The sequence below is a fragment of the Papaver somniferum genome, chromosome 3, assembly GCF_003573695.1.
Source record: "Papaver somniferum cultivar HN1 chromosome 3, ASM357369v1, whole genome shotgun sequence".
Classification (NCBI taxonomy): domain Eukaryota; kingdom Viridiplantae; phylum Streptophyta; class Magnoliopsida; order Ranunculales; family Papaveraceae; genus Papaver; species Papaver somniferum.
This window is the reverse complement of record NC_039360.1, coordinates 102,760,949-102,785,585: the sequence shown is the minus strand read 5'-3', so window position 1 is coordinate 102,785,585 and position 24,637 is coordinate 102,760,949. Positions and strand designations below refer to the sequence as shown.

General features: G+C 36.4%; 1 long non-coding RNA gene across 1 annotated transcript; it reads left to right on the top strand.

Annotated features, from left to right (window-relative positions):
* The first annotated feature begins 6,764 nt into the window (after positions 1 to 6,764).
* LOC113357000 lies at positions 6,765 to 8,621 on the top strand. The gene is made up of 2 exons (XR_003363347.1): positions 6,765 to 7,457; positions 8,228 to 8,621. It is a non-coding gene; the product is annotated as an uncharacterized LOC113357000 (long non-coding RNA).
* The last annotated feature ends 16,016 nt before the right edge of the window (positions 8,622 to 24,637 follow it).

The following is a 24,637-nucleotide window of genomic DNA, read 5'->3' as shown; positions in this document are numbered from 1 at the left end:
AAAATCTTGTTTCTTGTGCTGTTTTAGGTGATAAGGGTTTTAAAATTGTAATAGAATCTGGGAAATGTGTTGTAACTAAGGGTAAGGATTATGTGGGGCAGGGTTATAAGACTGAGGGACTGTATAAGCTTAATGTAAACTCTGTTGTTATGAATAAGAATGATTCTTCTGCTTATGTTTGTGAGTCTTTGAATGTTTGTCATGGTAGACTTGGACATGTTAATTATAAGTCAATGCTTAAACTAGCTGATGCAGGCTGCATACCCAAATTTAGTTTGGAAAAGGAACACAAATGTGAAATATGCGTAGAATCAAAGTATGCTAGAAAACCTTTTAGAAAAAATGTTCACAGAAATTCTAAACCCTTAGAATTAATTCACTCAGACCTAGTTGACATGAAATCGGTTCAAACTAGAGGTGGTAAGAAATGGTTTGTTACCTTTATAGACGACTGTACTAGGTACTGTCATGTTTATTTGCTTAGAGGTAAGGATGATGCCTTAGAAGCCTTTAAGAGGTATAAATTAGAAGTTGAAAACCAATTGAATACTACCATTAAAACCATTAGGTCTGACCGTGGTGGTGAGTACATAACTCCTATAGGAGATTTCTGTGTAGAACATGGCATGATACACGAGGTTACCCCTCCTTATTCACCTCAGTCAAATGGTGTAGCTGAACGTAAGAACTGTACCCTTAAGGAGATGATGAATGCCATGTTAATTAGTTCAGAATTACGTTCGAACTTGTGGGGGGAAGTTGTCCTCTCAGCCTGCTATATCCTAAACAGAGTACCTTTTAAATGATCAGATAAAACTCCATATGAATTGTGGAAAGGCATACAACCTTCTTTAGCATACTTCAAAGTGTGGGGGTGTTTGGCTAAGGTTCAGATCCCTAAACCTAAAGCAACCAAGATAGGACCCAAAACTGTTGACTGTGTCTTCATAGGGTATCCTGAGCATACACCTTCATATAGGTTCATGGTTGTGAGTTCTGATATTTCTGAAATTGGTGCGAATACTATTATGGAGTCTAGGGTTGCTATGTTTTTTGAAAATGTTTTTCCTTTAAAAACTGACTCTCGTAAGAGAGGTGTTGATCCCCTAGATGTCCCTTCAACCAGTCAGACTTTACCTTTAGAGGAAGATGAAGTAGAAACTGATCCTAGGAGAAGTAAAAGGGATAGAACCAAAACCTCCTTTGGACCTGACTTCGTCACACTGGCAGAGTCTGATCCTTAGACTTATAGAGAAGCCATGACTTCACCGGAAGCTCCATGGTGGAAAGAGTCCAGTATTAGTGAAATGGAATCCATCAAAGAGAATGATACATGGGAGATAGTAGATTTACCTCCAGGGTGTAAGGCCATAGGATATAAATGGATCTTCAGTAGGAAACATAACATAGATGGAACTATTCAAAAATACAAGGATAGGTTAGTAGTTAAAGGCTACAAACAAAAGGAAGGTGTAGATTTCTTTGATACTTACTCACCCGTTACGAGAATTACTTCCATTAGGATGTTAATTGCTATAACTGCGGTTCATAACCTAGAGATACATCAAATGGATGTAAAAACATCTTTTCTACATGGTGAATTAGATGAAGAAATTTACATGGAACAACCTGAGGGCTTTGTAGTGAAAGTTTGTGAAAACAAAGTTTGTAAACTGAAAATATCTTTGTATGGATTGAAACAAGCACCTAAACAATGGAATGAAAAATTTGATCATGTAGTGTTTTCTAGTGGTTTTAAAATCAATGAATCTGACAAGTGTGTCTATACTAAACTTGTGAATGATGATTGTGTGATTGTATGCTTGTATGTTGACGATATGCTTATACTTAGTACAAACCTGGATGTAATTAATTCGACTAAGAGCATGCTGAATGAGAACTTTGACATGAAATACTTAGGACCCGAAGATGTAATCTTAGGGATGAAAATTAGAAGAAATTCTAATGGTTATAGTCTTAGTCAATCTCATTATGTTGAATCTGTGCTTAGAAAATTCAATCATTTTGATTGTAAACCTTCTTATACTCCGTATGATCCTTGTTGTAAACTCAAAAAGAATAGGGGTAATGGAGTATCACAACTTGAATACTCTCGAGTTATAGGAAGTCTGATGTATTTGATGAACTGTACTAGGCCAGAAATTGTTTATTCTGTGAGTAGGTTAAGTAGGTATACTTGTAATCCAGGGCAGGAACATTGGGGTGCACTTTTTAGAGTGTTGAGGTATTTGAAATACACTTTGACCTTTTGTTTGAATATCGCGGACCCTTTAACGAAAGGTTTGTCCAAGGAGATAGTTAATAATGCATCTAAGGGGATGGAGCTTAGGCTCATTAAATAAACTTGCCATAAAGGATACTCAACCTTGCTGACTGGAGATCCCAAGATAAAGGTTTTGAATGAGAAACTAATTTGTGGTGGGTCAAGGTAAACACTATCAGAGAATTTCATTCTCCGCCCCTTCCCTATGGTGTAGACGTGATAGTGTGACTGCATGAGAAGGATGACTTTAAACTAAGTCTTAATGAGTTATATAGTTTCAATTCAAGATTGAAGTGGGGTGTAGCAGTAAACACTCTTGATGGAACTCACCTATCTGAATGTGGAAGTGGGTCGCTTCCTATGAGAATAGAGATGATTCTCTAGAGCATTCTAAGAAACGAAATTTGTCCAGGGCCAAAAAGGACACAATAGCACGAACTTGACAGTACCTAGAGAGATATCACGCGTGGTTATTATCGCGGACTACACCAAACGATGGAAGTTCTAGACATCGCGTTCACTGTCCATCAAGTAGTTCCGGCAATTTCTCACTAAGCAAAGGTTCAAGACCTCATGGACACCTCTTGCTTAAGTGGTATATCTCGCTTTCCGTTTTTTGATTTTGTCGGTATTTCATTCATGTGGGGGATTGTTGGAGAAAATGAGTTTATTGTTTTGTTTTATAGTCTTGGTGGGAATGGAACTTAGGACCTTGGGTCTCAAAGGGCACTTACTCATTTTCATATGAGTGAATGAAAGTCCCACATTGGGTATAACTAGATAGTAGTCCACTATATAGCTATTCCATTATGGATAGTTAGTAAAACAATATGGGTGGAACAGGTGGGGCGAAATATTTTTTGTCTCCACTAAGGCCTGAGCGTATGGCTCGGGCTCGGGCCTCCGTCACTGACTGGTCAACCAAGACTTATCATTTTTGGACATAATTAATTTGAATTATTTCCTAAAACGTTTTGAAAATCAAAATAAATTATTTTTTAAATGTGGGGGGCGTGTGACCTGGGAGAATTTATTCTCCTAATGAAAACAAATTTTCTAACGAATTTATTTGCATGGATGTCGACATTTCTTACCGTTTTTTGACTTATTGATGACAGAATTATGTCGACGTCTTGACAACATTATTTCACATGCAGAATTATTTCGCACATTAATGTGTATTGATTTCACCTCCTCTGTTCGCCTCTAAAAAGAACTCTTCTTCTTCATTTCTCTTTGTGTCCAGAAGAGCTACTATCCTCTTCTTTTCGTCTCTCTCCCTCTGTGTGGTCTTTTCTTTTCTTCTGTGCTTTGTTGTTAAGTTCGTATGAGTGGGCAAGTATTGTAGTGCTAACAATACTTGTATCAGACAGTTTTATCCTGGATACAACTTGACCACAGGGTATAAGCATCACTCGTTCTTGAGGCGTACCGGTCAACTATTGTGTTAAGGACAGCGTGTTGAACACGTGACTCTGTCTTCTGTTTGCTGTCCGTTTGAGTGTTTATTTACCTTTCAGAAATTTTAATTCTAACATCTTCACATCTTCTTTGAGTGTTTTTTATTGTTACAGCCGCAACAACATTTACCTTTAGGAGATTGCTAGTGGAAGATTACTTAAAAAGTGGAATGCTCATTATAGAGGTGTAATTTTTTTTATTTTTTTTGGTTTTGACACAATCCACAGGGTTTAAGGAGAACCCAGAACCTTACAAACAACTACCAAAGAAAAACAAAAAAAAACGAACAAAATTACTGTCTAAAATAGACTTTATGACTACTATCCTCCTCTACTATATTCCTCAAAGTACTGTCAAAACTGCTTGGGTCTACTTAAACAAAACTGGCACTAGGATGAATGCTCGCCAGATGATCAGCTGCCTTGTTGGTCTCTCAAAAAACATAAGAATATCTGATTGCCTCAAAGATCAACCTTAAGTAGACAATACGTCTCCATATACGTCTCCATATTCCAGGCAGGGGAAGGCTTCTGAGCGGAGAGTAACTTATAGAGGTGTAACTTGTTGGGTATTATCTGATGATGAATCTTTTTTTATTTCGGGGGCTGAGGATAGATGTGTCGTGTCTGGTCTCTTCTCATGTAATATATTGTTTTGTGGTATTAAAATTCATCTCTATTTTGTTTGCTAAAAAAACGGATTTAATTCAATTGCACCCAAAAATTAAAATTTGGTGCAGCGAAGATATGAAATCCATCGCGCAAAAAAAAAAAGATCTTTCTAGAACATGTTTTATGGTTACATGGGTTTTGTTTTTGTCAATAAGACAAAATAATAATATGCCAAATAAGACTAACTAAATTGATTCAATATATAATAAATTAAAAGATATTACAGAAATACCTTAACAAAATTGGTATATAAAATGGGTTAGCAATGAAACCAACAATACCACGATCATCTCGGTTTGCTTATGCATCAGAGTTGTATTAGTCCAGCCACGTAGAGTACATACAAAAAAATCAAACCAAAAGTTAGCATAAGATTTTAAGTTATACCATGCAAGCATATTTAGATATTTATAAAACAATTACTAATATAAATTGTTAAAAAGAAAATTTTCTTATAACACCAATATTCTTTTGCTGATTTTCTTCTTAGAAATTTCAAAGCTCGATGTAGAGCGTGCTGATAACGTGTTATAGACTAAGTTGAGACATCCAAAGTAAAGAGAAAAGAAGAAGAGATTCTCATCATATTTGTGTATTACAAAGAAATTTTCTCTCTATTTATAAGTTACTCTATAGCTCGGTATTGAATACCATTAAGGATGGAGGTCAATGACATACACTCATGGTAGCATTTACTGTATACAAGTTACAAAGTTATGGTGAGGAAGATGGCAGACCAAAGAATTTGATGATGATGTAAGGGTATTGTCCCTAAATGGTGATGTAAGGGTATTGTCCCCAAAGAACTGATTAAGTGGGACCTAAACGGTCGAGGCTTGGAGAGAGAACTGGCGCTGGACAGATCCGCGTGGAAAGCAGCGATCCATGTAAAAGAGGTATGTACACAAGGCACGTGATTTGTCCCTACTTTTTGATTTTGTCTTTGAATGTCTTCTGTTTTGCCTTAGACTGTATGCATCGTGAACCTGTAAACCACCATAGTGGAAGTGAAGGGGGATTACCCCTGTGGCTCTACAGCTCGCAGGATCGTGAAGGAGGGACCACCCCCGTAACCCTGCAGCTCGGATATGGAGTATGTGGTCACATCACCTAAATGGTCGCGAATGCGTAATTCCATGGAAGTGACGGGATACTGCACCCTCTGTCCCAAAAAGAACTAGACACGAAATGTGTCAAGGATTATTCTTACCTCTGGGTAAGTTGCATCTAAGTCGGCCGGCTGGCGTAAGAACTTTTTGGCCACACAACCATGGAACTATTCGTCATGCGGTATTAAAAACTAGAGGATCCTTCTTCCTCTAGTCCCTGCTCGACCTGATACTTGTTACTGGACAAGAGTTTTGGTTTTGGTTTTGGTAAGGGTATTGTCATCCACAATACATTTATTTATAACATGAATTGATTACAGAAATCACATTCAATTAATGGAAACTAAATTGAAATCCTAAATAATCACATCTAACATGACATCTTACCATAAAATAACGTAATTATTCCATAAATAAAGAAACCAAATAATTGAAATTTTTTCTAATGGTGCAGCCCTGCCGTCATTTAATTGACCATAAAGAATAGAAAAAAATAATTCTAATAAATAAGGTAAAGGTTGCTTTGGTCCAATTGAAAATTTAAAAATATACATTCAATCTAAAACTATTAATCTTAACCGTCGAATCGTCGATCTTATGTTTTGGGCAAGACGTTTATATCATCTTATTGGTCGGTTTATATCATCTTATTTCAGTTTCTACTAAAATAATATTTCCTCTGTCTTTTTTTATCCGTCCTAATTTCTACTTTGGTCTGTCTTTTTTTATCTATCTGCTCTGTTTATAGACATATTTTTTTTCTCTTAAACTATCAAATATATCCTTTATTTTTTATAATCAAAAAATCATTCTTAATATAAACTTAATTCAAAATATTAAATATTATCACTATATATATGTATTCAATATCTTTGTATTAATCGTCATTCCTATTTTATATAAAAACATCTATGGATATATATAAAATTTCTAATAAAACTTCTACTTATTCTTATATAATTTTAATTTTGGTAATAATGTAACATTAAATAAGACTAGTCATGACATTTTATAGGATCTCCTTAATATTTTGACAAGGTCAATTTGGACTGTTAATTTAGGACGGAGGGAGTATTTTATTTCGGACCTGGGTATCAATATCTATCTGATTTTATGGACCTACGGTTGAGGCCTGCCCTTAATTTCGTTTTCCCGATGTAAGAGGTTCGCACGTGCCATATTTTCCCAATAAGTATCAGTTGAGCCCTAATCTGTGAACATTTTATCCGAGCCGTTTATCTTTCTTTTGGTTCTTTTAAAAAGTAGAAAACCAGATGCCTATCAGCCACCGCCCTAATTGATCTTCTTCCCTGATTTTTTCCCCAGACCATAATTTATCAAAAAGAAAAAACAAAACAAAACCTTTGCGATTCACCAAAAACTCTCAAATATGTCTACGCCATCTTCTTCCAACTCACAAAACGAATATTTGGTATGTCTTATTTTGGATGGAAACCTAACAAAAAGCTGCAAAGATGTCTCGAATCGTGTTGCGGCGGATGTTTGCGATTGTCATTTGCCGTTGTTTGGTTTTACCGATAACATTAACGAGGGCCAATTAATCAGTATCTTAGAGAATTTCTTGAAGAATTACAAGAAAAGTCCTATTTCACTAAAGTTTTCAGATTTATGTTCCCAAACAAAAAAGATCTTTTTTTAATACCCGCCGCATCGATTCAATTGCTTGAGTTCCATTCCGGACTGTTCAAGGAATTGGCTAATTTCCAAGTGCCAGATGAATATAAACCGGATATTTGGTTTCCTCGAGCTACCTTCTCTATCGTAAAAGGAGATGAGCAACTATGTGAAGGATTTGCTGCCGCTAGGAAATATCTGGGGTTTCCATTAAAAGGATCTGCGCATAAACTTGCACTCCTACGGATTTCGCCTGACCTCAGGAGAGCATGCTGGTCTGGCAACCTTTCCAATGAGGTATGGACAATTAAGTTCTCTTTAGTTTAACAACACGGCACAGTTACTTGAGTAATCAATTTAGAGCTCAAAATATGGCAGTTCATCCGAGAACGAGGTAGTCATATTCTCCATCTATCGATTCAATAGTCTAGGAGCTGAAGTATTGAACACTTCAGTAGTCCAATAATAAATTGGTTGATTAATTTTTCTTTACAGTTTTATACTTAGATCCACTACTAGTAGACACCCTACTATTTTTTCCATATACGACTGTTGAATGTATGTGTTCGTGTATCCAGCTTTCTGAGTAAGGGGTATTTAGATTTGGTTTGAAGTATATAAAATTTAAAAAGGTCCATATAGAATAACTCAGATTAGGTTCAAGAAGTCCCACCTCCTCACCCAGGAGGAGGAGGATGTTATGCATTCTCAGTTATAGAAGTATAGTCCTAATTATCTTCCTTACGGCAGCCAGTTTTTGTTAGAAATTTACCTTCAAGCCTAGGGAGGCTGTAACCATTTTGATACTCTTGATACATAATACTACTTCACCTTCTTATTTTTCTTCAACGTTTAACCATAACCGCTAAAGTTGGCATTATCTGGCTTGTACTGGCTCATCATTATTGAGAAAGCTTCATCGAGCACCATGGAAAAAGCATAAAAGCTGATAGACTAGGCTCACTGGAATTACCAGCCCATAAAATTAACTTTGAAGGCATGCATAATTCTATTACTAACATGGCTATTATTGGGTTAATTTTCCCTGATTGATATGGAAATTACAGGGAGGCAAAGATAATCACAAGGGCCAGATCAGCTGGCAAATGAGGAAGTGTGGCTCTGGAGGAAGTTGTACTATTGGAAAGGACTGAACCAAGTGTAGCTGGGAGAAGATCATAAAGAAGCTCTATCTCCCATTAGCAAAGGCTAATCTAAAATCCAATGGCAGGCTCAATGATGTTGGAAGATGCCATATGTTCTTGCAAGGACTATTTACTATCCAATTCAGTTAGTTTTAGTTATTCTGATGGCTGTTGTGCTGGCGTCCCAACGCCATCCAGCCACCATGCTACTTCCCTTCCTCTCTTTTTATGGTTAGGCACCCAACCTATGGTGCTCTAAACGTTATGTATGACTCAAGGGCAACCCTCTTTTTATTTAATGCTTTCAGTTTTTCTACGGGAAAGAAGAAAAAAAACAGTTGAAAAAGGTAATATTATTAGAGCCTCACCATACAACTCGGTGCTCGTATTGAATCTATAATGATTGGACAATTCCCGGGTGTATTGGCCTAATATAGAGCAATATTGTCCTTAGAATGTTACCGGTGCTTGTAGCAATTCCACCCATGTTCTTTTGGTCTTTGACTCTGCAGATTAAATATTCAGAACCCGGTATGATGTTACTACCAAATTTTACCTGATGTTACTACCAATTTTTTACCAATTCTCGAGTGAATATAATGTTCATGGATAGATTGCTTGTTAGTATAAAGCGACTCAACTCATAGGAAAATTCTAATGTTATATTCATGAATTTAATTCCTATAAAGTATTCACCAAAGTATAAATATTAGCCAGTATATAAATAAACTTTATTGATATAATTTTGAGAGATATGTTTTGTTGCTGGAAAATAAAACATATAAATCCGAAAAATCTTGATAAAAAGATTTGCAAGCACTTCAGCAAAGACAAAGGTACGAAGTGCACCGCAATTTTTTCGATGTCAACCTATAAGTTTTATGCCTTGCGTGAGCTATTATAGACAAAAACTGTCAAGAAGATAGCACTTGATATATAGTATAAGTCAGACACCGAACCTTAAATTATATGGATCAACCTAAGTGTTTGGGATTAACATACCGTGTATTTACTTTTAATTATAACTAAAAAAAAAATTATAATTGCGGAAAGTAAAAGTAAAGACACTGCAGGATTTGTTAACGAGGAAACTGCAAATGCGGAAAAATTCCGGGACCTAGTCCAGTTTTGAATACTCTCAGAACTAAGCTGCTATACAAAGACCAATACCAACTTCGTATAGTTAAGACCAAGTAAACTACCCATGGTTACCTAGTTTCCTCAGTATTCCTCCGCCTACAACCATCTTCCCAACGCATGCGAATCCTATGATAGAGTCTACTAAATCCTAAGATAGAGTCCACTAACTTAAGTTGTTTCAACCTCTCTGAAGACTTTAACCATTTCGATCGTCTTCCAAACAGTAAAAGACTAATTTGTTTGGTAACCACTCTGCTATTTTAGGAAATCAATCTGAGTTATATATGACAAAGGATTTTCTATTTAAAATCAATTAAACTCCTTTGTCGGGTTTAGATCTTCCAAGTTCTGGATTAAAAGTTACCAGATCAAGTCAAACAGAACTACCAGATTCGGATGCTAAAGAGTACCACCAAATGATAGCTCGTCGATCTAAATACGATTAGCAATAACAAGTCTATCAAAAAGATAAACTAGATCTAGTCGGATCCCTACCGATCAAGTTTGTGCACGAAGCAAATCACAAAGATACCAAACTAATAAGAAAAATCTTCTTATCTTCAATAGTCTTCTGTACCTAACTTGATTCCGACTTATCATCGATCACACATAGAACAGAGTCTGTTAACAATGGATGATCACAAGTCAACGTCAGATTTAAAATCAGATCTAACTATCGTTAATCTCTTAATATAGTTTGAACGACCTTATGTCAGAAGAGAATGCTCTCAAGAATAATCAAACTGGGTGCAATCAAAATTTAACAACCGTTAGTCAATCAAATCAATAATCGAAAACTAAAATAACAATGAAATTCTAATTTCCCACTAGCGGTACTAGTACACGCTTCTTAATCCCAAAGAAGTTTTTAAACTAGCAGATGTAAGAGATTTCGTATAATTAGGTTACTCTCCTCTCGAAGATAGTATTACGAGAATACTATTAGTCGACTACAACAGGGACTACGAAAAGAAATGCCTTCCTCGTGATGAGTTCGTAAGAAGAACAAACTTCAGTATTTATACACCAAGGTAGTTTTGAAACTAAGGCATTTTCATAACTGAAAATATTATCAAGATATGCAATAAAGCACCTAAATTTGGTTTTTCCTAATTCAAACCAATGTCCAACTGTATAACTGAAATCCCTCTTGGAAAACTCAATATTAGCTAGCACTTAACTAACATATCTTTCCGGAGATATGTTTTGTTTGCTATAGAAACAAAATCATATACGTTCGAAAATATCAAAAAGATTCTATACTATTTTGGTTGGGGATCTCACCTTGTGTATCAAGGAATATCTTTGAACAAAATAAGATTTCAGCACATGTTCAAATTACTCACTATGTCGACGTCTTGTACTTTCTTATTTTGGAAACCCAGTTTCCAAAGTTACACAAACCGTAAAGTGTATGTGAATATGAAAAATCGGTTTTTCATATTATCATCGGTTTTACCGTGACTCCTTGATAGGTGTCTTAAAAACCTTGATATTTATCTATAGTTTATGCTTTTTTTGTTATGTTTTCTTGTAAATTATGTATTATTACGTTTATTTTGAGTTGTACAGGTGTCTCGGAGTCTCTGACGCAAAAGAAGAAGAAATGGTGCAAAAAGGCATGAAGGTTGCTTCACAAGTCACAACTGATATTGGGTAGCCCTTATCCGAGTGATGGGTGTCATTATATGCCCCAAACTCATAAACCTCAAAATGGTCGAGAAGTTTCAGACACATTTACTATTCTTTCTTCGCCAAATCAAAAATGGAGGTGCAGTTTCTCTGAGAGAAGAGAGATGAACAAGGTTTTGTTGTGATTAAGATGAAAAAAATGACTGGTGATCGACACCAACTGAGATGAATCTGTGAAGAACTGTTGCGGATGATATCTGAGAAATGGTGGATGAATTTAGGGTTTGCTTGATTTAGCAGGAGAAGAAGGAATTGAAGGTGGTGGCAATGATTGTTTGAAATTAGTAGATGGGGTTTTGTTTGAATTCGATTTAGATCGAGAAATTAGGGTTCAGGTAAGAAGAAGGAGGATGATTACGATTGTTAATTTTTGCTGCCGGTGACACTAAGGGATATGGAACATTTATATGGGTTTGGTTAGATTCAATGGATGGAAAGATTGTTAAATTGAAGCAGGCGACTAGTGTGGTGAATGTATGGCATTGCAGGATTGAGTAAACCAGTGGCTAGGTGTTGGTCTCGACATCAATTGGATGGAAGAAGATTTTGGACGTTGTTGTGGATGTTTGAGATCGAGAAAGGAAACGTACTTTGTATGAAATGAAAAGTTGGAGTGTGCAGGGAACGGTTTTGAGGATTGCAGGAAAAATGGTGGTATTGAACTTTTGCGAGAGTACATGAAGTTGCAGCTGCAGTTAAAGATGAGATGGTGCAGCCATGATTCTGATGGGAACAGTCGCAAGCTGGTGATATTGGTGCTTGTTGTGTGTGATAGAAGAATAGGGTTTGAAGTGGTAAGGAAGCTAAGAAGGTGCAGTTTAAGATGGTAGGTGCAAAAGGCACTGCGAGATTTTTATTTGGAAGGAATGGGATTTTGTTGAGTTTGTGTTGTTGTACGAAGCTGTATCCGTGGTCCTGGTGAAGCTAGAACAGGTTGAACCAGCTTTAAATGAATGAATGTGAACTAAATGGTGGTTACAGGGAATTGGTAGTGCTTGCAGATGAGTACAGGAAAAGGACATGAGGCAGTTTGAATGATAGAATGCAAAGCTGGTGATGCAATAGGCAATGAGCTGTTGGTGCTATGAATGAATTGAAAATGCAGAAAAAAAGCTGAGCTATGCCGTGTCTTGTGGTGTGGATTGGAGTCTAGAATATACTATCAGTTTTCTGGAATTGAAAGTGGAATAGGAAACCAATTAGGTTGTCGGTTCTCTGAATTGACCAGCCAAATATTCAATCAGCTAATGGGATGGACTGGAGTTGTGGGATAAGTGAAGTCAATTATGTGGTTGAGTTTTAAAAGTGACAAGTTGAAGCAATTAAGCAGAAAGATAAGAAGTCTATAAAAAGTTCTCACATATATCTAGGCAAGGAATATCTTCTTTTAATTTTATTCTAGGGTTTAGTGTTAGAGCATTGCTCGGTCGAACTCTCAAGTGTTTCTATCTCAAGCTTGTTGTCAAATTTAGTTGTCAAAACTACATTTCGATTTCTAGTCTACAATTAGTTAAGTCTCGGACTAGGAAAGTCGTAGTTTTGAAATAGTGGATCACTGCAGTCATTTCCAAGGAGAAGATCAACCGAAGATTTTGGTGAACTTCATCAACAAAAGGTAAGTGAAGACTAAACCACCTATATCTCAAGTTATACTTATCTTTCTATCTTTTGAGAGGATGTCGCATAGCTAATTAGACTAGTTTGCATAAACAAGAATTTCAAGCCGAATAACTAATTCTCTAGTTAACGGATTTTCTTGAAATATAATGACTAAGCTTTATGAACATTTTTTCATGCTTGATGAATTTTGGAAATAGCCTGGAACAACGATACGTGTCATTGATGTGGTTCGGGAATGTTTCAATTGGCTTAGAGAAAATATAAAACTACCATATTCGGAATACAAGACTGTGGTATCAGTCTTACAAACTGGGATAATTTTTATATGTCTGAAGCCGTATTACTTGTATTCGTACACGTAGCAGAGTAACTATATATCGACTTACAAATTAGTGTAATACGCATATTCGTATGCACTTCATGGGAAAATATATTTGATTCGTGATCCGGTTAGGTATGCATATTCGTATACAAACCATTTAGGAACTGTGGTTATGGAACCGGGTTTTAAGTATTAAAATTGGTATGCAAATCAATACAATTATGTATTGTAGAACCAGTTTAGTACCCAAACTGGTACACAAACTAAATCGTTATGTGAACTATGGAACCCAGTATTTGAACCTTGGTTGGAAAACCTGTACGTGAACTAAATGTTTAGATAACTCTGGAACTCGGCCTTGCTAAAGTTGGGAAACCGGTCCGCGTACCTTGGCTTAACCGACTCACGAACTATCATGTATTTGTATTTTGTGCAATTAGAAATCATGTCTATTATTTTCAAATACGACTAAATTATTTCTGCGAGATAATTTGTGTTTGATTAATTCTCTAAAAATATTAGACTTGTTTGATCACGTGATTGTGACTCAAGTTAATGGTGTATGTGTTCATGAAAATGAATATTAATCTTTTAAGTTCAAACCAGCTAGTTTCAGCTAACCATATTGGACATAGTATTTGTACACAGTTCAGGTACGGTTTTACCAAACCTGTGTATGTATATCTTGCTTATGTGAATCAGATTCAAAGATTCATCGAACGGTGGATATCGTTTGTTTGATTCCAAAGCTATCTTAGATTAAACCTAAAGCAACCTATGTTTTGAATATCTATAAAAACGGAACCTCAAGCAACTGGGAACTTTGAATCCCGACACTACTTTTTGGTGTGTCCTAGTTGTATCTAGAGTCGTTCTCTTCCTAACCCTTTTAGGGTTTGGCGACTATAAAGACTTCATATGGATTCGTGAAGCCAGGTCCAGTTATCTTTCCTTGATAACTTGAGTATCCTGATCTTGATTGTTTGTAGAGCTTGCTCTAACGATCAAGATAGATAGTAATCGACAAAATTCTCTTCGTCTCAGACTTAGTTGATTCCACAAGTTTTCTAAACTTGTGAGTTGAGTAATAATCTAGGCTGCACTCGGTGTAGTAAGTTCGTATTTTGAGGATAACTAAAATTTTGTCAAATTGCTATCGATTTTCATCACCTTGATCAATACTTTTGATTTCTATCATCGCTTGATTGCAATCAGGAAATCAAAGCTTAATTTGTGGGAGCCAGATTTGGTTTAAAGATTTCAATTGAGTTGAAGTAACTCATAGTTGGTGTGACGTAAGCTACGGGAATTAAGTGCGTAGAATCTGGTGTGATTCAAGAGACATACAAAGCGCGACTGTACCTTAATCCGTGTGATACCTTTTAGGGCTCAACTACATTCCAGTTCGAAGTTAATTGGTATTAGGCTAGTGTATGTAGCGGCTTAATACAGTGTGGTATTCAATCTGGACTAGGTCCCGGGGTTTTTCCGCATTTGCAGTTTTCTCTTAACAAAACTTCTGGTGTCTGTAATTATTCTTTTTCAGCATTATATTGTTTATCTTTATAATTGAAATATCACAGGTTGTACTTTGATCAATCTAAGTTGATACATCCGGCCTAGTTTGTTGGATATGACTAGATTGAATCTTGGACAACTGGTCTTTGGTACCGTCCAAGAAATCTCTGTGTGATTAGATTCATGGACTTGTATCTGTTCTAACCACAAGAGATAGAGAGATATAACTCTGAGTACTTTTCCTTGATTGAGTTTTAAATCTCAGAATTGTATTGAGTTAGTCTATACATATAGCCTAAGAAAAAAGTGGTGGAGTATATTGGTACCCCGCGTTTTCAATTAGAAACATGAAAACCTTTGTTTTTATTCTTGGTAATGAACTCCGTGAATATGAGCTATAATTTTATTATTAGTTTAAGGTTTGAGTTGGATTTTTCAAATATAGTTCTTTGATTTAATGATTTAGTTTTATCTCAATTTATCGTTCACAGTTCTCTAGAAATTTAGTTTCATGATTGATGTATTGCAACATGAGTTGAGTATTCAAGTTTCAAATTGGTAGAACTCATATTCATATTTATAGCTAGTTTAGGGTTTATCATCGAGCGACAACCTTGAATACAAGTAGCATGCATAATATGGTTATAGATTGTAGTGATACATCCTTGTAATCATATGTGAACCATGACCTTTCTTCGAATTGTTTGCGCAATGTATTTCAGTTTCATTGATTAGCCTAATTTCATTAACCTTAATGCTCCATAAGAATTCAACTTGATTAGAGCAAGGCGTTAAGTTGGTAGAATTCATACTTACATCGTTTTACATGTATGTGTGATGAAATCATGAAGTTTTCGGAATATTATTTCGACTAGGTATGCTAGGACTTTTGATAATAAGAGATTAAATATCAATTTCTAGTTATTAAGAAAAGAACATGTTAGTGAATGAAAATGAAATCCTTGACCAATACGTTCACACATTAGTGGAAATGAGATTTTTGCATCTGCCTGGGACTTGAAAATACGTCTTCCCATGAGCTTTCTTAAAATAACGGGCCTCAGTGGAAGTCGTTTTAGATGGATTTATGTAACGACTGCGAGGGTCAGAGTTTTCTATAGGAACAAATATCAAGAGAGTCAAGACAACCATGTGTTGTTTCTCGAGTACCCTTATCTTCTGTCCATTCTCTCGTCCCTCTACTCTCTTCTCATTTTATCGCCTAATGAAACCATCAATGAAAACCCAAGACATCTACTGAAACCATTAAAAAACAAAAATGATTCTCTATAAACCCTTGCATATACTACAATCCAGTAAACCAACTCAATCTCTTCTCCTAACAGATCCATTCTAGGTCGTCTTATTTTTAAGGTGAATGATAAGCGAAAACCCTAATTTACTTTTTGTGATGCCAACACCACATTACCATATTTAGCTTTACTAGCTTAGATTTCCGTAATTAGTTTAACTCTTTCTTAGTATAGGCATTCCTTAAACTCTAAGTTTTTTTCTTATTGTTCAAGGCTTTGAAGCTATAAATAGCCTGGACGCAGTTTGTTTAGAACAACAACTAATAAAACTCAAGTTTTCTTAAACATTTTCTCATCTTAAGCTGGTGGCTGACCCCCAAATCAAAGGGTTTATCTTAGGTTTCTTGATTAGTTTGGTTACTTATTCCTTGTGTTTGGTTTAGAATCCTAACACCTGGTATCAGAGCAGGTTAAGATCAATCCTTTTTTCGACCCAATTTTTTTTCTTTAGTGGCGTCCTATACAGAAAACCTTAAACAAGTGCAAGAGAAACTTGATACCCTAATTACTACTATGACTAATATCCAAAATCATGAAGAAAAACGAAGTAAAAAGAAGAACATCGAGAAGAGACAGTTACGTGAGGAAAAGTGTGTTAGTCGTGAGATGGAATTGACCGAGAACAATCAAACCCTAGCAACTACTATATCAAATAGTATTAAAACAGCTTTGAACACTTTGTCCACGACTTTTTCAACCAGTATATCCACGGCTTTAACTACCCACCTCACCCAGAATTTAAACACAGAGCTCACTAATTCGCTGCAAACAGTTTTTATTGAAGATTATTATCGCCGAGGAACATCTTTGAACAGGTTTTACTTTGACGGAGAGGATCCTGATGGTTGGATTTTCAATGTTGATCAATATTTCTCGGTGCATACAGCTGATGCTCTAAAGATTACTATCGCTGCTGGTAATTTGAAAGGGGATGCTAACGTTTTGTATCCTTGGAAACAGACCAAGGTCACGATAATTACATGGGAAGAATTTTGTTCTCATGTTCGTGCTCGGTTTGCTCCTGCGAAGTTTGTTGATGCTCGACTAGCTATTAGCACAATCGATCAGAAAGGCACGGGACGGGAACATATTCCTGAATTTGAAAGATTGTTAAATTTTGTTGATTTTCCAGAGGATTATTTGATCAAATGCTTTATTCTCTCCTTAAAACCTCATATTGGATGTATGGTTAAATTGCTTGCACCATAATCTTTGACTGAGGCTTTCACTAAAGCAATTCACCAAGAAGAGGCGTATGAAGCTACTAGATTTATACCAAGACAACCTTATCTTCCTCCTCATGTCCGGCCTGCTACTAATGTTCAACCTACTCCGTATAAAAACAATTCTTTGCCTCCAGGAGCTAGACGACTTTTATTGGACGAACAGAAACAAAGACGTTCCTAAGGTCTCTGCTTTAACTGTGATGAACTCTTTACACTGACTCACGTTTGTGTCAATCCCAGATGGACTATTTTAGATATTGATGAAATGGATGCTGAAGTTGAGGTTGTTCTTGAGCAACCTGTGGACAATAACCATGTTGTTAGTGATATTGAACCAGTTGAACCCGAGCCCAAGATTACTATGCATTCTCTTTTGGGTACTCCTTTTCCTAGAACAATGTGTATTTCTGGTTTTACTAAAGGTCAAGCTTTGAAAATTCTTGTCGACTCGGGTTCTACACACAATTTTCTTCATCCAAAGATAGACAAACAATGTGACTATTCTATTTGCTCCATAGATGTTGAATTACGTGTAACGGTTGGTGATGGTAGTCAGATAAGTATTTAAGGATCTTGTTCTAATATTCCAGTTCAGTTTCAAGGCTACAATTTTAATTCTGATTTTCACCTATTGCCTATCAGTGGTTGTGGTGTTGTGTTGGGTGTCCAATGGTTGCGTACATTAGGTGAAATTTCTTGGGATTTTACAACTTTAACTATGAAGTTCAAAATTCAAGATGCTGACATTGTTTTGGTGGGTAACAACACCCCAACTGTAATGATAATCGATAGTATACCCATGCAGCGTTTATTACACAGGGAGCATGCTGGAATTCTATTCCAATTATTAGAATTTAATGCATCACCAACAGATTTACCTGTCGAGCAGCCACCTGAAATTCAACAATTATTGTCAACTTACTCGGACATATTTAAGTCTCCTGATTCATTACCACCTTCCCGACGACATGATCACCATATTCCTTTATTAGCGGATTCTCCAGTTAATGTTCGATCATATAGGTACCCTCATTTTTAGAAGAATGAGATTGAAAAAATAGTTGCTGAGTTAAAAGAAGCCGGATTAATCCGTCCTAGTTCCAGTCCCTTTTCGTCTCCAATTTTAATGGTCCGTAAAAAGGATGGTACTTGGAGAATGTGTGTGGACTATCGTGCATTAAATAAAATTACTATCAAGGATCGGTTTCCTATTTCTATGGTTGATGAACTTTTGGATGAGTTACATGGTGCGTGTTTCTTTAAAAAGCTGGATTTACGATCTGGCTATTATCAGATTCGACTTTTTGAGCCAAATATTGCTAAGTCTGCTTTTCAGACACACGATGGCCATTATGAGTTCTTGGTCATGCCTTTTGGACTTTCAAATTCCCCAACTACATTTTAAAGCTTGATGAACGACATCTTCCGACCTCATTTACGCAGGTTTGTGCTAGTCTTTTTTGATGACATATTGGTACATAGTAACAGCCTTTCTGAGCATCTAAAGCATTTATCCATTGTGTTTGATATTTTACGTTCTAATCAACTGTTCGTGAAAGAATCTAAGTGCACATTTGGCCAATCATCGTATTTAGGACATGTTATTTCATCTGATGGAGTTACTGTTGAAGATGATAAAATCAAAAGTATTCTATCTTGGCCCATTCCTAATACAGTTAAAGAACTCAGAGCATTTTTGGGTTTAGCCGGTTATTATCGCAAGTTTTTCAAGAATTTTGGCACTATCAGTAAACCCTTAACTCCGCTATTGAAGAAAGATGCTTTTGTTTGGAATGATGCCGCCACATCTTCATTCAAATTGTTGCAGCTTGCTCTTACTACAACTACTGTCTTAGCATTGCCATATTTCACAAAGGATTTTTACCTTGAATGTGATGCATCTGGTGGAGGTTTGGGTGCAGTATTAATGCAGTCTGGCAGACCCATTGCTTATTACAGCAAGGCGCTATCTGGTAAGAATTTGAATATCTCAGTTTATGACAAGAGAATGTTAGCAGTTGTGTCTGTTGTTCAGAAATGGCGGCCATATTTAATGGGAGATATTTTAAGATGTAAACTGATCATAGGAGTTTGAAGTATTTTCTCGATCAAAAATTATCATCCATGGAACAACAAAAATGGTTATCCAAATTGTTGGGGTATGACTATGAGATTGTTTTTCGACATGGAAAAGAAAATATAGCTGCTGATTCTTTATCTCGTCTCTCCAGTCCACAACTTAATTCGCTCTTTACACCTATTTTCACTGGTGTACATGACATTATCAATGAATGTCATCAGGATGATGAATATGGATCATTAATTACTAGTTTGCGCACTAATCCTGGATTCAAACGCAACTATATTTATGTTGATGGCATTTTAAGATATAAACGAAGGATTGTGGTTGTTCCTTCTTCTTCATGGTATTCCAAATTACTTGAAGAATTTCACGCAACTCCAATGGGGGTTCATTCAGGATATTTAAGAACCTTCAACAGACTGCAACAAAAATTTTATTGGAAGGGAATGAAACATTCAATTAAAGAGTTCATTGATCGTTGTGACATATGCCAATGCAATAAAACTGAATCGATATCTCCTCCTGGACTCTTGAATCCCTTACCTATCCCTGCTGACGTATGGCTTGATATTTCAATGGATTTCATCTATGGGTTTCCATTATCTGAGAGAAAAAGCTCTATTTTGGTTGTTGTTGATCGACTTTCTAAGTATGCGCATTTTATTGCTTTGTCTCATCCTTATTCTGCCAGCATAGTTGCACAAGTATTTGTACGAGAGATAGTTCGTCTACATGGGATGCCAAGGAATATTTTTAGTGATAGAGATGCGATATTCATGAGAAATATTTGTACTGCATATTTTTCTTTACAAGGAACACAACTATGCCACAGTATAGTGTACCGTCCACAATCAGATGGTCATACTGAAGTTACTAATTGTACTCTAGAGTGCTATTTGCGCTGCTTTGCTGGTATGAAGCCAAAAGATTGGTTTAAATGGCATCCATGAGCAGAATGGTGGTATAACACAAGCTTTCATACTGCCATCCAAATGACTCCATATGAGGCTTTGTATAGTAGACCTCCTCCAACAATTTTATCGTACTTACCAGGTTCTACTCCAGTGCATGATGTTGATATTAATCTCCAGGCCAGAGATCACATTCTTTAACTTTTAAAGTCTCATTTGTATGAGGCTCAAGCTCGGATGAAGAAATATGCTGACTCTCACATAACCGAACGTAGCTTTGAGATTAATGACTGGGTTTATTTGTGCTTACCACCATATCGGCAAACAACTGTTGCCAGTCAGTCTTTTTCAAAGATCTCTCCTCGAATTTACGTCTCATTTCGAGTCCTAGAGAAAATTCGAACGGTGGCCTATAAATTGGAGCTTCCTACCGCCAGCCGTATTCACCCTGTTTTCCATGTTTCTCAGTTAAAACAGAAACTAGGAGAAGCTGCCAATGTTGTAGCTGTTTTACCAGAAATAATAAACTATGACAAATGGGAACCATCTGCAGTTTTGCAGCAACGGATGTACAAGAAAGGTAATAAAGCTGGTCTCAATGGCTTGTGCAATGGAAGAACCACACTGAAGATGACGCAACTTGGGAAGACGCTGACGATTTCATTGAGCGATTTCCAGAGTATAAGACTTGAGGACAAGTCTGTTTTCCAGGAGGGTGGGATGTTGTGATGCCAACACCACATTACCGTATTTAGCTTTACTAGCTTAGCTTTTCGTAATTAGTTTTAACTCTTTCGTAGTGTAGGCAGTCCTTAAACTCTAAGTTCTTTTCTTATTATTCAAGGCTTTGAAGCTATAAATAGCCTGGCCGCAGTTTGTTTAGAACAACAATTAATACAAATCAAGTTTTCTTAAACAGTTTCTTATCTTAAGGTGTTGGCTATCCCCCATATCAAAGGGTTTATCTTAGGGTTCTTGATTAGTTTGGTTACTTATTCCTTGTGTTTGGTTTAGAATCCTAACACCTGGTATCAGAGCAGGTTAAGATCAATCCTTTTTTCGACCCATTTTTTTTTCTTTAATGGCCTCCTATACAGAAAACCTTAAATACGTGCAAGAGAAACTTGATACCCTAATTTTTACTATGACCAATATCCAAAATCAGGAAGTAGAGCGAAGTAAAAAGAAGAACATCGAGAAGAGACAGTTACGTGAGGAAAAGTGTGTTAGTCGTGAGATGGAATTGACCGAGAACAATCAAACCCTAGCAACTACTATATCAAATAGTATTACAACAGCTTTGAACACTTTGTCCACGACTTTTTCAACCAGTATATCCACGGCTTTAACTACCCACCTCACCCAGAATTTAAACACAGAGCTCACTAATTCGCTGCGAACAGTTTTTATTGAAGATTATTATCGCCGAGGAACATCTTTGAACAGGTTTTACTTTGACGGAGAGGATCCTGATGGTTGGATTTTCAATGTTGATCAATATTTCTCGGTGCATACAGCTGATGATGCTCTAATGATTACTATCACTGCTGGTAATTTGAAAGGGGATGCTAACGTTTTGTATCCTTGGAAACAGACCAAGGTCACGATAATTACATGGGCAGAATTTTGTTCTCATGTTCGTTATCGGTTCACTCCTGCGAAGTTTGTTAATGCTCGACTAGCTATTAGCACAATCGATCAGAAAGGCATGGTACAAGAACATGAAAAGGCGAGGGTACCCAAATATACATCAAGCTAGAACTTTTCCTACTTATAAGTCCTTTCTCCGAAAGTGATTGTCTATGGACTGAGTCGAGACAATACAACTAATCGGTTCACACTTCGTGTGATCGTCTATGGATACGAGATCGAGACAATACAACAACGAAGTATGTTTACTTGATACAAAGGTTCGGACTTAACCAAACACAATAGGATTGCTTATCAAGTAAATAGGAATTAACGTTTGTGTAATTTACTTTAATTTTAATAAAACAATTATAATGCGGAAAATAAAAGTAAATGACACAGTAAGATTTTGTTAACGAGGAAATCGCAAATGCAGAAAAACCCCGGGACCTTTTCCAGAATTGAATACTCTCAGGATTAAGCCGCTACACAAAATTACACCTAATTTCGTATAGTTGAGACCAAGTAACTGACCCTATAGTTCACCTAGTTCCGTCTGTATTCCCACGCCTCCGACTTGTGAATAAGTCACATACTTGGAAGAATTCATGTGGTTCGTATTCCAAAAAGTAAAGGAACAACAAATATGTTTGGTATCAACTCTATTCAACCAAGTGATATGGGTCGGACAAAGGCTCTTCTGTTTATCTTAACATAAACTCCTTCGTCAGGTCCTTAGATCTATCTTATATTCAATTACCGAAGTAATCGTTTAAGATTAAACCAACAACACCTTTAATCCGAAGAATCGTGTTGATGCCGATCTACTCAATTAATCAATCCAATCTACCACAAGGATAAAACGATTATTAATTGGATCCTCTTTTTCCGAAAAAAGTATTGTGCATACCAAAGATTATAAAACCCAAGTCAGATCTTCAATATATTCTTTTTCTTCAAATCTTCTTAAATCTTCAATAAAAACCTGCACACAATCACTTGAATCTCTTGTGATCAATGACGCACAGAACGGAGTATGTTAACAACGGATTATCACAAGATCGTCTTTAAAACTAACAATAGTCTAAAGATCCTTGTCGAAACTCTGAACTAGTTTGAGCGAATCTTATATCAGAAGAGAAGATTCTCAAGAATAAACAAACTAGGTGCAATCAGATTCAACCACCGTTAGTCAATCAAATCAATCGAAAACAAAAGATAAACCGCAATTATCTAGTTTCCCACCAACGGTACACACTAGAGCTTCTCAATCCCAAAGAAGAGTTTAAACTCAACGGCCGTAAGAGATTTCGCCTAATTAGGTTACTCTCCTCTCCGAATAGGCGGCTACGCCAGTAACAACAACAAAAGAGGAAGTCTGCTGTTACGAAGAATTAGTTTGCTAGAAAGGCAAGCTTCAAGTATTTATAGACAAGGAAGTTTAGACACCAAGGAATTTGCAAAACCGAAAATATTCTCATGATACTCATTAAAGCACAAATTCGGTTTTCATAATTCCTGGAATGCTCTGTCCAAAAATAACGATCGAAATCTCTAGGAAAATCTAATTAGTAAATGCACGTTACTAATTCTGGAATTTTCCTACAAAATGAAATTAATAACCTTAATTAAAAGATTCTTAACTTACTTATGTTTCGATCCTGGGATTCTCTTCCCTTAGCCGTTAAGGAATATCTTTGAACAATTAAAGAAATAAATATTCATAGCACGTGTTCAAAGTTTGTCGACATCTTTACTTTGTAACTTCTCTTTCACACTTACAACCTTGAAACCGATTTGCCACACTTCCAAACAAGTTTAGAATTGGTTCATCTGACTTTCAAGAACTATGTGATTGATCAAACCAACATTCAATCACACAAGTTTCGGTTCTACCTCCATGTGAGTACTGTGCATAGTCACACTAGCTTTCCAAAATTCGGTTGACTAGGTACTAGGATCAGTTCCCCACATATATATGGTATCTAACTTATATTTTTTGCACATGTCCATAGGATCGGTTCCCCTTTGCCTAAAAACGTGTTGCACATGTCCATAGGATCGGTTCCCCTTTCTGCTATAACCTTGTTGCACCCCATACAAGGATCGGTTCCCCTTGTGATGTACTGCACCTCTTACTAGGATCGGTTCCCCTCCCAAAACTGGTCAGACACACAAACCCGATAATACCACAGGTGATTACTTAAGATCGGTTTTACTAATAAAAGTTATACCAACACATAAGTCAGGTCTTTGTGAATAGTTCTACCAAGAACACAACAAGTTGTGAGTGGTTATACTCTATCACACATATTGGTTGTTCATAAGATATGCAATGAATAACAAAACCAATAACACCTGGAAATTTCCTTTTCGGTCCACAAACAAGTTTATGAACTTACTTCCCTAGAACACATGTAAACATTGTTCCCTAGGATGAAATCCTCACCTCATACCCATACATAATCACAATAGCATTCAAATGATCACAACACCAAATGCGCCTAATTGTAACGTTTTATAGTGTCACAATGACCTTCAGTAACACTGAATAAACGTTACTGTTGAGGGTTGGCAGATTATCTGTCACAGTTTTCAAGTGTTACAGATTTGGTCAGTAACGTTTTCACATCTGTCCTATTTCGTGCAGGTAGTAACACATCTCCACAATCTGTCACACAAAGCTACTGTTACTACATTTTCTCTTGTAACACGAAAATACTGTTCCAAAATTAGGCCTTTGGATGTTACTGAAACTACATATATATCAGGTTATCTATCACCATCTGCAGCTGATACAGTTCTCAAACATCACACCCAAGGCATGTATCTGTATTTCTGATGTTCGCCACACCAAATTAAAAGATAAAAAGCACTA